Consider the following 16,708-nt stretch of genomic DNA (forward strand, 5'->3'; position numbering starts at 1 on the left):
TTAATCCTGGAAGAGAGAGGAATTTAGGCATTCTCCTCCCAAGACATGAACTGGGCTGTGCTTGGATGTGATCTAACCCTGTAGATGGCAGCCTAACTTCGGGGTATCTGGGCTGATGATGAGGCGTGTTCTCATTCCTGTCCTGTTTTTTCTGTGAGTAATGAATGCCATTATTCACAGGCCATTGGAAGTGTCTGCTCTTTGCTCTGCTCCAAATGGTCCTTCACTAAAGACCTGTGAATATAGTGACATTGCAATGTTTAAAAAATATGAAGAGCTATGTAATTTAAAGTACTTGCTGTCTGTTTATTCAGTGGTTGTCATGAATCAAATTGTGTCCCCCCAACTTGGTTAAGCTGTGATTTCCAGTATTGTGTGGTTGTCCTCCATTTTCTGATTTTTCTATGTGTTATAAATCATAATCTCTGCCTGTGGTTAAAAAGGATTAGGGTAGGATGTAACACCCTTGCTCAGGTCACATCCCTGATCCAATGTAAAGGGAGTTTCCCTGGGGTATGGCCTGCACCGCCTTTTCTCTTACAAGAGATAAAAGGAAAGGGAAGTAAGCAGAGAGTTGGGAACCTCACACCACAAAGAAAGCAGTGCCAGGAGCACAGCGCATCCTTTGGACCCAGGGTCCCTGCACAGAGAAGCTCCTAGTCCGGGAGAAGATTGATGAGAAGGCCCACAGAGAGAGGAAGCCTTTCCCTGGAGCCGATGCCCTGAATTTGGACTTCTAGCCTACTAGATTGTGAGAAAATAAATTTCTCTTTGTTAAAGCCATCCGCTGGTGGTATTTCTACTATAGCAGCACTAGATGACTAAGATGGCGGTCAAGAGATTCTTTTGCATTTACCTAGAATTTTCTAACCCAAGTTATTTTTCTAAGAAAAAACTCCCACATCATGTATCTGCCCCTTTTAGAAGAGGAATGAACTTCAGATGTGGTGCCACATCACTGGGCGGAATAGATGTTGCAACTGTTGAGGGCAGTTCTTTGCCCACAGCTTCATCAAGCATCAAGAGTGACTTTCTGGGTCAGCTCCAGCTGAGAAGTATTTATTTTAGAATGCTTATCTTTTGTTTCCCTGGCAATGCTGTGACATCACATCAAGGATTTTAGACTCAAAATTAGGACCTAAACATGCTTCTTGATTCTTCTTCTACAACTTATATTTGGAGCTGTCTTGATCTCCTCAGCCTCATTAGATGTAGCCATGACTAAAACATGCTAAAAAAGAGATGCTTTTCAAGTAGATAACTCCAGACAACATTTAATACAGTTGAAGTGCAAATAGAGTTTTACCTATGCACACTCTGTGGTTGTTGTCTGTTACCTAGAAATTAAATGTTGAACTGCCAGGTATGATTGCTGTAGTAGCTAGGAAGTGACTGGGATGTTGAAAAATGTAAGGAGATGTTAAATTTAGATCAAAGTGAATATATGTCACATTATCAGTTCTACTTCTTAGGAGTGCATTTTCTTCAACAGATCTTCCTCATATATCACATCAGAGGTCCTTTTCTCTTTTTTGTGATGATTTTCAAAACCGTTCAAATTTGCAAAACAATTTTTTTGTTTTGTTTTCAGAAATAATAATAATTATTATTTTTCAAAATACAACTTGAGATAAGCATGTCCCAATCTTGTTTAGCTCCCACTGGCTGGTAAATAGTACAAAGGTCTTCTGTGTTCTGGGTAGACACTTTGAAGCAATCCTTCCATTGTTTGTGTGTTTTAAGATCAGAAAGGCGTCATTTGACCTGCATTGTGACGGTTTGCTATGAGTCATCCTAAGCTGGTGTGTCATAGGATTTTAGTGCTTTTTGTCCTGTTGACTTGCTTACTCACAGTTTCCAGACTGCCCAGATGAGGTCAAACAGCTGATGGCGTTTACATTTTTCTAGGCGTCAGAAAGAATTCAATCCCACAAAGTTAAATGCCTTTAGGGAGAGAATCGTGACCGTGTGGACGTTTCACGTCAAAGACAGAAATATCTTTCTTCTTTGTTTACCATTCCCATACTCCAGTCGGTCTTTTTTATTTTCTTACTTTTTTTTCCATTCCCTTTCCCCCACTCTCTGAATTATAGTCACGGACCTAGAGGATAGATCTGACCTCCATGTTTACTCATTTTTTGTTTTATTTAGTAATATACACAGTAAAATGGATGACGAAGGAGCCCTAGTGGTACAATAGTTAAGCACTCAGCTGCTAACCAAAAGGTTGGTGGTTGAACCCCTCTAATAGCTCTTTGGAAGAAAGACCTGGCCATCTGCTTCTATAAAAATTACAGTCTAGAAAACTCTGTGGGGAAGTTCTACTCTGTTACATGAGGTCGCTATGAGTTGAAAATCGACTCCACGGCTCCTAATAACATAGTGGATGGCTGTTTCGCTTCTTCACAAACAATTGAGTCTGCTTCTTTGGTGTTCCTTACACAAATCTGTGAGGTGTTGGCAATTTTCTTATGCACGGTAAGCTCCTGAAGGAAGACCGTGTTCCAAGGAACACAAAAGCATGCACTGCTAGTTCCACGTCTTGCTTTGTCTAGCCCCTATTGTTGCCTAAAAATAACAAATCCTCATGATCCAGCTCTTAACCAAGACTTTCAGGAGGAGTCAACCTTCCTTGGATTATATCTCTGAGAGAGCTGAGTGAAGGGCAGAGAGACTGTACTTTGTTTCAAACCAGATCACCTGATAGACCAGGCACCTCCCATTGGTCTGGACTGAGGAGTGGACGAGAAATGCAACCTTTTCATAGTTCAACACAACACGTGGGATACATTTCATAGCAATCTAAGTATGTCCCCCTCTGGACTGTCTGAGGAGAATGTGCATTACCAAAAAGAAACAATCCTGCTGTTAACTAGTCCAGACACACAAAGAGTCCAGAGGATGAGGCAAAATATTTATTTTCCAATGAGTTGCCTTATAATTCCAATGAGTTTTCCCTGGGTGGGCACCTGAGAGTCCCTTTCCTCTGCAATCTCCTTTCTTTTCCCCCCTCCCCTCAAACTTTTCTATCCACCCCTTCTCCAACACACACACTTTCCAGAGTTCTGGTTCCATCTGGAGAATGGAGTGAGCAGTAAGATCCTTAAGTCCTGATGACCATTTTTTTTCCTGGCTTCTCAACCTCCACTCTACTGGGATTCTCTTCCATAGGTAGACTCAGGCATTCCAAAATCTTCTAACTGGAGCATTTAAAATAAAGATGAGAGCTTTTTTCTTGATAATATTGAAAACTGCTCATAAACCAAAACCAAACCCATTGCTGTTGAGTCAATTCTGATTCCTAGTAGCCCAATATATGTGTTTAAAATTTCTTTTACTTGAGTCTATATCATGAAAGTCCCTTCACTAGAAATAAAGCAATGATAAAACAATATATGTCTATCCACTCAAGACGTTCAAATGTGAATTAGTGCCATCTTTGAACCAGGAATTATGGTAGGTACTGGGAGTACAGAAATGAATACTTCATAGCCACAATCTGTGTTGATGAATTCAGAATTGAATTGGGGGTGGGGTGGTAAACAGACATATAAAAAATTAATGGCGATACAGTCCTGTATGAACTCGTATCTAGAAATGAACAGTGTTGTGTTAGCTCCAAGGAAGGTACGATTCCCTGGGAGAGTGGGAGGCAGGCATAAGGACACAAAAGAAAGCAAGGACCTTGATTGACTCTCCTGGGACATAGCCTCCCCACAGCCAATTCTAAAGTGGACCTGTGCCATTTTAGATAATGGGTTCCCATTCCACCTCTGGTGCTTAACTACCATGAAACAAACAGAATCACAGAATGCCAAGGGTGGCGATGCTGGGAGGGAAAGCGGAAAGTGCTATGGATAGAATTGCATCCCCCCAAAACGTGTTGTAAATCCTAACCTCTATATCCGTGGTTATAGTCCCATTTGGGAACAGGTTGTCTTATGTTAGTGAGGCAGGATTAGTGTAGGGTATATCATAAGTTAATCTCTTTTGAGACATAAAAGAGATTAAACAAGCAAGTTAAGAAGCAGAAATAAGGCAAGGAGCAGAAGCCTTGAAGAGACAAGGACCTTCCTCCAGAGCTGACAAAGAAAGAAAGCCTTCCCCAAGAGCCAGCACTTCCAGCCTCCTAAACCGTGAGAAAAAAAAAAGTTCTGTTTGTTGAAGCCACCCACTTGTGGTCTTTCCTTTACAGCAGCACTAGACAGCAAAGACAGAAAGGTAACACTGATCTTAATAAACCTATGGTGCTCAGGCTACTGTTGTTGTTTTTGTTTGCCATCAAGACAATTCCGACTGATGACAACCCCAGGTGTGCAGAACAGAACTGCTCCATAGGGTTTTCAAGGCTGTGACCTTTAGAAAGTAAATTACCAGGCCTTACTTCCGAGATACCTCTGGGTGCACTTGACTTCGTGGATACCATTTTTGGGTTAGTCCATTGCTTAAACATTTGTGCTACTCAGGGACTTCTCAGGCCATAGGCCACTGTGGGGTCTTGAAATATTTGGGAAGGTAAGCTCCAGCTATGAGTTTCTTCTTCAGGAGGAAGAGAGAGAGAAAAACAGAAGGAGGGACAGAGGGAACGAGGGAGGGAGAGAGAGAAAGAGGCAGAGAGGCAGGAAGGCTGGAAGCAGGATGGCAGGCAGGAAGGAAGGAAAGAAAGAAAGATTCCTGGTTTTCTTAGTACTCTGTAGGAGACTAAGCTTGGGTTGGGATGATCAATAGATTTCAAGTTGTGTGCTATCAACTGGGAACAATCTGGAGCCCTGCAAATGGAGAGTGATGGAGGGGAGAATGGAACAAAGTGGTTACCATCCTGTAGGATGGCATTTTCCTCAGCATGCTTTAGTAAAAATAAACTTAAGGGGAAAATCACATCAACAAAAGCAACAAATGCTGTGACATTCTGCCATAGGTATCTCATGGCAATTGAAACTCCTACTAGTATTCCACTAAGAAAGAATTATTTTTATAATTTATTACCAGTTATTGATTGCCTCCTAGTTCAGTCCAGCAGAGGAATTAAGAGCATGGGCCCTAGAGTAAGGCAATCTTGCATTTGAGTACTAACTCTACTACTTGCTATGTGACCTTGAATAATTCAACTTCTCTGCACCTCGGTTTTTTTATCTGTCAAATGGGAATAATGAGTGTGTCTTCCTCAGAGGATTCTAGTGAGGATGGTATGAGATATTAAATGTAAAGATTGTTGTTATTAAGATTTTTCAGGGACTATATACAGTATGGAAACCCTGCTGGCATAGTGGTTAAGTGCTGCGGCTGCTAACCAAGAGGTCAGTAGTTCTAATCCGCCAGGCACTCCTTGGAAACTCTACTGGGCAGTTCTACTCTGTCTTATAGGGTTGCTATGAGTCGGAATCGACTCCCCGGCAGTGGGTTATATACAGTATGGAGCCTTGATGGCTTAGTGGTTAAGAGCTTGGTTGCTAACCAAAGTTCAAATTCAACAGCCTGTCCTTGGAAACCCTAAGGGGCAGTTCTACTCTGACCTATAGGGTCACTATGAATCAGAATCCACTCGATGGCAATGGGTTTTGTTTTGCTTTTCGTATATACAGTTTTGTTTTTTGTTTTTGTTTTTTTGTTTTATATAGTATGGAGTCCTGGCGGCGCAGTGGTTAAGAGCTACAGCAAACTACAGCTGCTAACCAAAGAGGTCACCACCAGCTGCTCCTTGGAAACCCTACGGGGCAGTTCTACTCTGTCCTATAGGGTCACTATGAGTCAGAATCCACTGGATGGCAATGGGTTTTGTTTTGTTTTGTGTATATTTAGTATGGAGCCCTGGCTGCACAGTGGTTAAGAGCTACAGTGAACTACAACTGCTAACCAAAGAGGTTACCACCAGCCGCTCCTTGGAAACCCTATGGGGCAGTTCCGCTCTGTCCTACAGGGTCACTATAAGTCAGGAACGACTCAACAGCAACAGGTTTTTTTGCTTGTTTTGTTTTAATATAACCTATTTTTTCTAATATTGTGGGGTTTTTTTAAATAATATTTTATTGAGTTTTTGGTGAAACTTTACACAGCAAGTTAGGTTCCCATTTGACAATTTCCACACCAGTTGTTCGGTGACATTAGTTACATTTATCACAGTGTGTCAACATTCTCTTTAATTTTGTTCTGTTTGTTCCCTTTCCAGTACTTTAGTTTCTCTGCCCCCTTATCTTCTCATCTTTGCTTTTTTTTTTTAAATTGTACTTTAGGTGAAAGTTTACAGCTCAAGGCAGTTTCTCATACAAAAATTTATGCACACATTGTTCTGTGACCCTAGTTGCTCTCCCTGTAATGTGACTGCGCATTCCTCCTTTCCACCCCAGATTTCCCATGTCTATTCAAACAGCTCCTGGACCTTTCTGCCTTCTCATCTCACCTCTGGAAAGGAGCTCCCCATTTTGTCTCCAAAAAAAAAAAAAATTTTTTTTTCTATCTACTTGCACACTCTTCACCAGTATCATTTTTTGTCTTATAGTCCAGTCTATTCTTTGTCTGAAGAGTTGGCTTCGGGAATGGTTTTAGTTCTGGGAATTTAATCTATTTTTAATCTCCACAAAAATCATACCATGTAGGCTATATATTATTATTAGCCGCACAGCCTGCCAGTATCCTACCTACCCTTGCTATCACCAAGAACAATTTCTGTGAGCAATTTACTCCCCCAAACTGACAGAAAGAGCAGCTTCAAAACCATATCTTTTCTGAATGGTCCATTCTGCTCACCTGTGCGTGGCTGCTGTCCCACACAGTTCCTGTGACAGCCTCTCTCTGGAATACTTTTCTTCCCAGCAGCCATCGTACTCATGGCTCTTCCTGTTGCCAAAAAAAAAAAAAAATTCCATCAAATAAAACTCTAAGTAAAGGCTACCTTTTTAAATGGAAAATTTCAGAAAGGAGCTATGATGCTACAACATCAGTCAAGACAACAAATTGATTTAAAATGGTTTAAATGTCCTAAAGCCCCAATACACTTAGTCCTTCCAGCATAATTGACGACATGTGGAATTAGATCTTAGAACTATTAGGTGATCAAAACCACTAATAAAATGCAAAGCACAGGTCACAGTTTCATTTTGATGTTGGAGCTTTCTTACAATCTTTTTCTTGGTGACTCAGTTTTATTGTCTGTTGTAATTTGCTTATACTTACCGTGGTATGTAAACATTGGGAGCCCTGTGTGCACAAGTTAACTCTAATCTACACCCTAGGGCTCAATTAGCATAGAAAGTGGCCTAATAGAATTAACACCCTCAGAATTGGCCAGGTTGCATCCGACAGTATTTTTGTAATCAAAATCAACTATATAGCATGCTAAAAAGAATTTTTAATTGAGGAAATAAGTGGTTTTAAGTTCTGTGGCTGTTAGAAGTGCAGTACCTCCACCTTTGCAGGAACAATGTGGAAATAAATACCTGCTGGGCCAACAGTTCATATGAGAGGACAGCTCCCAGACCTAAGGCCCCACTGGCTCTGTATCCCTGACCATCATGGATAATTCTGTCATCTGATCTGACCGAAAGGCCTGACCCTTCTACCATCAGAACGTGCCTGTCTCCATCTTGGAGAAAGCCTTTCATGAAGGTGCTGCTCATTGCGTCAAGGGGTGAAAGTGAAAATATTGCCAAGTATAGACCGGCTGGATGATTGTTTTGTACCTGCTAACACAAAAACCCCTTGGACAATTAGGGGAATATGGTCTGAGATGTGTTTTTGCAGTGGCTGGCTGGGAGTAAGGTTATGGGTTGGAAACAGAGCTGATAGCCATCTCTAACCATCACAGAGTTCTGATGATTTTCAAAGTTACTCGACATCGACTTAGGTAGGCTCCAATTCTTACTCAATACATACCCCATAGTGATTCTGTGTCTTCATTGATGGGCTCATTGATATTTATACAACTGCAATCCCACTGGTCAGAATATCACCTTCAGGGCAATTCAGGAATGCTCTGGTTTCCAGAAGCACCATCAGGTACTGAGTCACATATCCTCAGGCTAACTTCCAGATTCATTTGTAAGGTAATGTATTTGCTTGTGCATTTCAGTCTTATTCATTTATCCACTCTCATCCACTCAGCATGTATTTATCGAGCACCTCCTAAGTGTCAGGTACTGGGCCAGGCATTCAGAACACGGTGGTGACCAACTCAGTCTGTGCCTGTGCTCAAGGGCCTCGCAGTCTCATACTGCGCTATCCAACAGACACATAACACAAGTCCAGACTGAATTTTAAATTTCCTCGAAGCTCATTAAAAAATAATAATAAAATAAACAGGTGAAATTAATGTTAATATTCTGTTTATTAGTATCTTCTTTATACTTTATAATACTAATGTATATATTATTTAAATCAAAATTCTAAGCCAAATATTTAAGCATGTAATCAATATATCATTTCAACATGTCATCAGTATAAAAAATGTTAATGAGATATTTTACATTATTTTTTGTGCTAAGTCTTCAAAATCTGAAGTATATATTATCACACCAGGATTTGGTATGTATTTTATCACATCTGTTTTAGGCTGGGTTCTCTAGAGAAATAAAACCAGTAAAGTGTACAAATATATATAAAACCAAACCTATTGCTGTCAAGTCAATTCTGACTCATAGCGACCCATAGGACAGAGTAGAACTGCCCCATAGGGTTTCCAGGGAGCCGCTAGGGGATTTGCACTGCCAACCTTTTAGTTAGAAGCTGAATGCTTAACCACCGAGCCACCAGGACTCCACATAAAATATATGTAAAGAGAGATTTATATCAAGGAAATGGCTCATGAGGTTGTAGAGGCCAGCACATTCCAAGTCTGTGGGTCAAGCTGGAGGTTTCTCCTGATTCATGTAGCAGCAGGGGCTGGTGAACTCGAGATGGGCAAGTCAGACAGCAGGGCTCTGGCTCACAGGCTGCAAAGACTGACGAATCTCAAGATTGGTGGGCAAGCCAACAAGTAAGCTGCTAGCTCAAGTCCCAAGAACTGGCGGCCAGATGAACAGGTGCCAGCTGCAGGATCCGGAGTGAGCAAAAGCTCACGAGTCTTGCCAGAAAGTCCACCTATATTGAAGGCAGACCACACTTCCAAGGAAACTCCCTTTCAACTGATTGGCTACTCACAGCAAATCTCATCATGGAGGTGATCACATAATGTCAAACCTTATGATGAAGGTGATCACATCATTATATGATGCCAAACTACATCATAACTGCCAAATCACTGAGAATCATGGCCCACCAAGTTGACATACAACCTTAAAGGTCACACATCTCAACTTAGATAAGTCACATTTCAAGTGTTTAATAGCCTCATGTGGCTAGTGTCTACTGTATTGGACAGAGCAGGTTTAGTGAAAGACATATTTAGCAGTTGCCATTCATTTGATTCCAACTTACGGCAACCCCATGTGGGCCAAAATAGAACTGTGCTCCACGGGATTTTCAAAGGTTGATTTTCTTGGAACGAGATTGCCAGGACTTTCTTCCAGTGTGCCTCTGGGTGGGCTCAACTCGATGACTTTTTTTTTTCCTTCTACCAAGATCTTCTGAAATTTACAGGGATCTCACACAGATTATTCAAGACTGGGCCCTCTGGTATTAGTTTACAATACTCACTGCTAATCATCACCTTGACTATACCCATGTGGTCCAATAGAGATAGGTAATGCCAACTCTAGCTCATTAGAAGTATCTGATTCCTGCCAGTAACACAAAAACTCCTGAGCCAAGAAAAAAAAAAGGTTGGGTGCTTTCTTTGCTTGGAGAAGGTAAAATTATATAAAACAAGAAAAACAAAAATAGGAACTGATGTTTCAAATTATCCTGCCACCTGAAGAGAGTCCAAACACCTTGGCATGGCATAAAAGATTTATCTACATTTCCCCATTTCACCTCCATCCCGTGGTGTGCTGGAGCAGACTCACAGCGACTCATGAAAGCCAAGCGTTACATTTTCGGGAATTTTGTGAGCCAGTTGTTAACACAGCTGTTATTAAAAATTAAATGATATAAGCCTTCCTTCTTCCCTCCATCTCCCAAGAGCTCCCAAAGCACTTTTCACGTTCTTGTATTACATCAAATCTGACATTGTTCCTAACTGTTGTTTTCTCTAGAATATCCTCGAGATTATGAGCTTGTCAATAAGATTTCTCATTCATATTTGTTTCCCTTGCTTCTAGCAGAGCGCCTGCACATGGTAGGAATTCAATAAATTGTTTGGTGAATGAGTGAGTGAGCGAATGAATACCTATTGGAGGTTAAAACCTTTTTCTTTCTTGCTATCCTGGGATCAGCCCTCTACCCAGGAATATGCACGGTTTCCTACATCTAGCTTTACATTCTTAGGAAACTCAGTCTTTCTGTTCTTTGAACACTCACCAGAGAGGAAAAGCTTTGTTCCCTTCCCAAAGGGAAGTAGCTTAGGAAGCTTAAAATACAGATCAAATACAAGTATTTAAGAAACAAATAGTCTTTAGCAACCCCATGATGTACAGAAGGAGTCCCTGTGTGGTGTGAAAGGTTTAAGCACTTGGCTCCCAGGTTCAAGTCCACCTGAAGTGCTTCAGAGCAGAGGCCTGGTGATCTACTTCCGAAAGATCACAGTCATTGAAAACCCTAAGGAGCGCAGCTCTTCTCTGAGACAGGAGGGGTCGCCATGAGTTGGAATTGACTCAAAAGCAACTGGTTTGGTTTTGGTTTTAGTTTTGAATGTACAGAAATTACATTACCAGTCTCAACATCCATACATAGTTCCCTGTGGTACAGTGACCTCAGGTGGAAAGTCTATGTGGGTTGGCTGGTAAACCAGCGCAAGGCTCTCTTCAACCCAATTGACATTTGGGAGGCAGAGAGTAGTTATGATGGAAACCACAGGAATTGTAGTAACCATGGGAATGGCTGTTGTGTGTAATATTGTTGTGTGGGTGGGTGGATGGACCAAAAAGGCCAGGAGGGCTGCTAGTTGTATAGATATACTTCTGAAATATCTTTTTCCTATGCTCCAGAACATTCTGGAAGGTTCATAAATGTGGTAAAGACTACAAAAAACAAAGGTCGAAAACCGTTGCTTTTGACTTTAGGCTATGCAACCCAAGCAGGGAACTGCCTGACCTAATTTCTGATTCCATAAACATCTTAGGGGAAATTGTCATTGCTTTGCCCTAGTCTTCCCAGAACGAGAACCAAATGTCCCTGAGGGCACCAAATGACACCACCACCCCACCACCAAGCTGGCACTGGCAAAGATATGGGCTATTTGCAGAGAGCATGCCGCTTCTGCTGTGAGTGGGCGGTAAACTGCCAGTGAGATCCACGCTGCCTGCCTGGAGACAGGGTTGCTAGGTGCCTGTGAAGTAGGCAGACCAAGAGGTGTGCATTATTTCCCCCACACTTCTTATTTTACACAGTGACAGTTGTAGCCTGGAAACAAAAGCAAAGAATGGCAACTATGGTATTAGGAGCAATGGACAGCCAGGTGCCCTATGGGGCAGAAGAAGCAAGGCTGAAGCTTTTATCAGAAGCAGAAGAAAAAAGGAATGTGATATGGTTTCACCATAATTGCTTAAACAGCCTGGGTGAGAACTAATTGTGGGTTCATCTGGCTCCAGAGAAAGCCCAGCTCTTCCCTTCTCCAGAACTGTACTAAAATATCAGCACTGCGTCACAGAAATCACTCCAATTGGTGGCCTTTCGTAAGGAGAGCAGCAGCCTCTGGCACTCTGAAAACCACTGGAATCTGTATACACCCAGGAATTTACAGCTTTCCAAGATAAATAAAATATTCCTGGCACTCGTTTGTCACTTGAAAACTCGGAGCACTTGCCCATTATTACATCATGGAGGAAGTGTTATTTTAGAAACGTGGGAGTGATGAAATACAGAGAAGAAAATGAAGAAAGAAGTTATGGGCCTAATGTCACCACAACGGCCCTGCTGTGCTTGGTCTCAGGAGAGGTCCTGGATTTCGGAACCAGGCTGGTGACTGATGATGTCTTCACACTCTGGAGCTTTCATCAGGCTCCAATGACCCTGTTACAGACTTGTCTCAGGAAAACACAACTTTCAGTGCAGTCAGTGAGACAGAGACATAATATGCTGACCATACTATCTAATTTTAATCTGGATTTCTAGACTAACAGTTACATTTTTTTGAGAAAAACATGTTTTTCCTTGGTGGTCAAAAGCAGGATGTGAAACCATATGCCCCGAGGGGTCTTAACCAAGTGACCGTCTGCACCCCTTAAAATACGTGTACTCAGGAAGAGGGCTGTCTGTGTGCTGTTGCCAATAAGGTATTTTTGCAAGATAGACAAAGAAAATACATGTAAGCATCTTGTGACCATGATCTAAGCATCCTGTGAAACTATCTGTAATCACTAGCTATACTATTAATAATCAGTAACCAGTCAGAGTGCGATTATTACAAAATTCATTGATTTTCCTGTAATTGCCCTCCCTATGATTTGGTTCCTTTTTCTACCCCATAAGAATACCTGTATAAGGAAACTGCCCTGGGACTACCTGGTTCCATTTCCAATGGGCTACGTAGCTCTGCAATTACAATTGTTTTAAACCCTTAATAAACCTGTTTTAACTTGAAACATCCTTTCAATTTTTCTCTACAACAGACTGAACTGCATTCCTCAAAGAGATATGTTGAAATTCTAACCCCAGTACCTGTGAATGTGACCCTGTTTGGAAATAGGGTCTTTGAAGATGTTGTTAGCTTAACATGAGGTCATACTGGTGCAGAGCGGGTCCTAACCCTATATGACTGGTGTCCTTATAAAAAAAGGAGAAGCTACAGAAAAACAATGTCCATGCAAACATGTACCTACAAGCCAAGGAACATCTGAAGCTATTAGAAGCTAGGAGAGGGGTAAGGAACAATCCTCCCTCAAAGCCTCAAAAGGAAACAACAGAGCCAACATCCTGACTGCGGACTCCCAACCTCTAGAACTGTAAGACACCCAGGTGGTGGTATTTGGTTATGTCAGCCCTAGGAAATTAACACAGGCCCTGAGGAGACGAGTGCTTTTGCTTAGAAAGCTGGTCACCTAATCCTCAAAACAACAGAGCTAACATTGAAGTCATCAGGATAGGACTTGAATTCCACCTATGTTAGTAGTCCAAATTAAAGACTGTCTTAGTTATCTAACCCTCCTGTAACAGAAATACCACAAATGGTTGGCTTCAACAAACAAAAGTTTATTCTCTAACATCCTAGTAAGCTAGAAGTCCAAATTCAGGGCATCTGCTCTAGGGGAAGGCTTTCTTTCTCTGTTGGCTCTGGGGGAAGGTCCTTGTCATCAATCTTCCCCTGGTCAAGGAGCTTCTTAGCGAGGGGATCCCGGGTCCAAAGGGCATGCTATTCTCCTGGCTCTTGTTTCTTGGTGGTACAAGGTCCCCATTTCTCACTGTTTGATTCCCTCCTTTATATCTCAAAGAGACTGGCTTTAGACACAACTTAATCTTGTAGATTGAGTCCTGCCTCATTAACATAACTCCCTAATCCCACCTCATTAACATCATAGAGGTAGGATTTACAACACATAGGAAAATCACATCAGATGACAAAATGGTAGACAATCACACAATACTGGGAATCATGAACCAGGTAAATTGACACACATTTTGGGAGACACAATTCAATCCATGACATAGACCTAGATGAAAACGAGTAATACTGTTTTAATATGTTTATTTGAACTATATATGAGCTCTAAGAGTGAGGTGAGTTGATATACCGCAGTAGAAAGATCACGGTTTCAAACCCTGGGTTCAAATCATGGCTCTGATGCTTACTAGATGTATGAAAGTTACTTACCTTCTCTGAGTCTCAGATCCCACAAAAGGTCAGTTCCCTATCAGAATCTATATAAGGATGAAATATAATATGTACAATGCATGCACAGCACTTGGGGCAGAGAGTAGTTCTATCTCCCCCTATGAGAAAGACTTTTCTAAGTGCCTCTACATGCACAGACCTGTGGGGTCACAGGGACACGTAATGCATGACTTTAGTCTCCTGGGTGATCATGATTCAGTTGGATGGAGGGAGGGGGAAATAGGACAACAAAATGACACCATATAATTAAATACTGAATTGCGTAGTCAGACTCTAGGAGGTGTAGGAGTTCAGGGAAAAGAGAGGACAACGAGGGGTGGAGCAATAGCTTCAGCCACTGAACAGAAAAACAAACACAAGGGTGATTTGGCAGCTGCAAAGATTTACAAAGAAGTCAAACTGTAGATTTTGCAAAACAGAAAGCACTGTGAAGAGGCTCATTTTAGCACCCAGAAGACAGGCAACGACCACCAACTCTATTTGTTTATTCCTCAAGGTAACTGCAGGGCTTTGCTTAACAAATTATCACAAACCAGGTCACTTAAAACCTCAGATATTTATTCTCTCACAGTTCTATGGGCTAGAAGTCCAAAATCAAGGTGTCAGCTGGGCCACGTGTGCTCTGAAGTCTGTAGCTTCTCTCTTTCAGCTTCCTGGAGTCCCAGGTGTTGGGTTGTGGCAACATAACTTCAATATCTGCCTCCATCTTCATACAGCCGACTTCTCTCTCTGTTTGTCTGTCTCTTCCCCTCTTTTTATAAGTACACCTGCCATTTTGGACTAAGGCCTAGCCTACTTCAGTATGACCTCATGCTAACTTATTTAATTGCATCTGCAAAAAAAATTATTTCCAAATAAGGTCACATCCACAGGTATGAAGTGTTAGGACTTGAACATATCTTTCTGGGAAACACAAGTCAACCCATTAATAATAACAGTCTTGTAGAGGACTTGAACACTGAAAATTCTATGCATAGATGTTGAGTGTGCTCACTTATGGTAGATCGGAAATGAACCACCATCTTTATTTTGGAAGAAAAGTCTGCTTACAGTTAAGAAATGAGAAGCAGAAATAAATCATCCACATCCATAAAAAGGCCAAACAAACTTAAACGCAAGTTTAAAATTTATTACTTTATAAAGTTAAAATGATTTAATCTACTTATGACTGCTGACTTCCTTTGTCATACCTATGCCTGTAAATATATAAACCAAACCAGAAATCAAACCTGTTGCCATCAAGTTGATTCCAACTCAGGGTGACACCATGCATTACAGAGTAGAACTACTTCATAGGGTTTTCTTGGCTGTAAACCTCACAGAAGCAGATTGCCAGGCCTTTCTTCCACAGTGCCAGGTTAGCAGTCGAGCACAAACTGGGCATAAATTCCGTCAAATGTGGATGTACAATAAATGGCCCTTTATTTTCTATAAATCATAATTAATCTGAATCTGCACCTCAGGGAAATTCAACCTTAGTTATTATTGACTACTCCCTTAGTGGGAGGAGAGAATAATAATACAATAGCACTGATTATGGATTTAAGCTATGCCCATGCTTTATATTTTACACAGATTTGCCCAAGCAACCATATATGCCTGAAAATAGGTTGGTGTTTTCTCTAGAAATCATTCCATAGAAATAAAAAGAACTGCCTTATATTTGAATCTTTATAAAGTCTCTCACGTTATAGGAGGCCTACTCAATTATTTTGAAAAGATAACTTTATATACCTGAATAAAAGGTGTTTTCCCCAACATTTTTCTTAGTTAAAAGAAGTCAGCTTATATTAAATCTGTACAGAGTCTTTCTTCTTAAGAGAGAGGACTATTCAATCATTCTGAAAAGCAGATTGTAAAAAGACATATTATCCTGATTCATTCTCAATTAGTCCATTAGAATAAGCTTAAAGTGCTTACAGAGGTTGAAAAAATTGGTTAAAAAAAAAAAGGCAAAAATATTTTACACAGATTTGTAATTATTTCTGGAGGTATGGATTCTAAATTACAACCGTTAGGTGACATTGTAAATTATTCTTTAAAAGATCACCTTAGAAAGCAGCATAGTAAATGACTATGTTGGAAAAATCATAAATATAGACCCACATATGATGTAAGCCAGCAGTGGAGTAAAGAGGGCTGAATGAACACACTTGCTCATTTTTATACCTTTCTGAAGCCCCACAGAAAAGATAAAGACTTTTCTTTTCTCAAAGATAAAACCACAAGGATAATGAATGAGTGAGGAGATGACACCATCAAATTTTGGATTTTGGGAAGGGGATGAATGAAGGGTAGTTGATGTAGCAACCCAAGAATGCTGGGTCCCAAGATGGTAGCAGAAATGCTAAGAAGCCATTGATTACACACAAGTCTTTGGAATCAGTGGCACTGGGTGGCTCTGGAAGTAGAGCTGAAAGTGAAACAAACAAATCCCCTATCCTACTTCAGCAGAAGTCTAGAAGTTTCTTTTTTGGAAAAGCTGAAGCAGAGAGCTCTGGGAACATTGAGGGCCTCGGTACTGAAATGAAAATCAGGTTTAGGTGGATGTTGGCATACTGAAAATGAGAACTCATCCCTACTCACCAATCATCTTCCTCTACCTAGCTCTCAATGCTAAAGATCAGGCCTCAACCCTCCAGAAAGGAGTTTAAAGATTTTACTCTAGTGAATCCAACCAGACTGACCAGAGACAAAATTCAAAGACATAGCCTAGACCTGCACTGTCCAGTACAGTAGCTACTAGGCACATGTGACGATTTGCTCTAAAATTTAAATTAATTAAATACAATTAAATTAAAAATTCAATTTTTTCAGTCACACTAGCTACAGGATCTAGAAGACAAAGTA

Source organism: Elephas maximus, chromosome 18 (assembly GCF_024166365.1).
Source record: "Elephas maximus indicus isolate mEleMax1 chromosome 18, mEleMax1 primary haplotype, whole genome shotgun sequence".
Classification (NCBI taxonomy): domain Eukaryota; kingdom Metazoa; phylum Chordata; class Mammalia; order Proboscidea; family Elephantidae; genus Elephas; species Elephas maximus.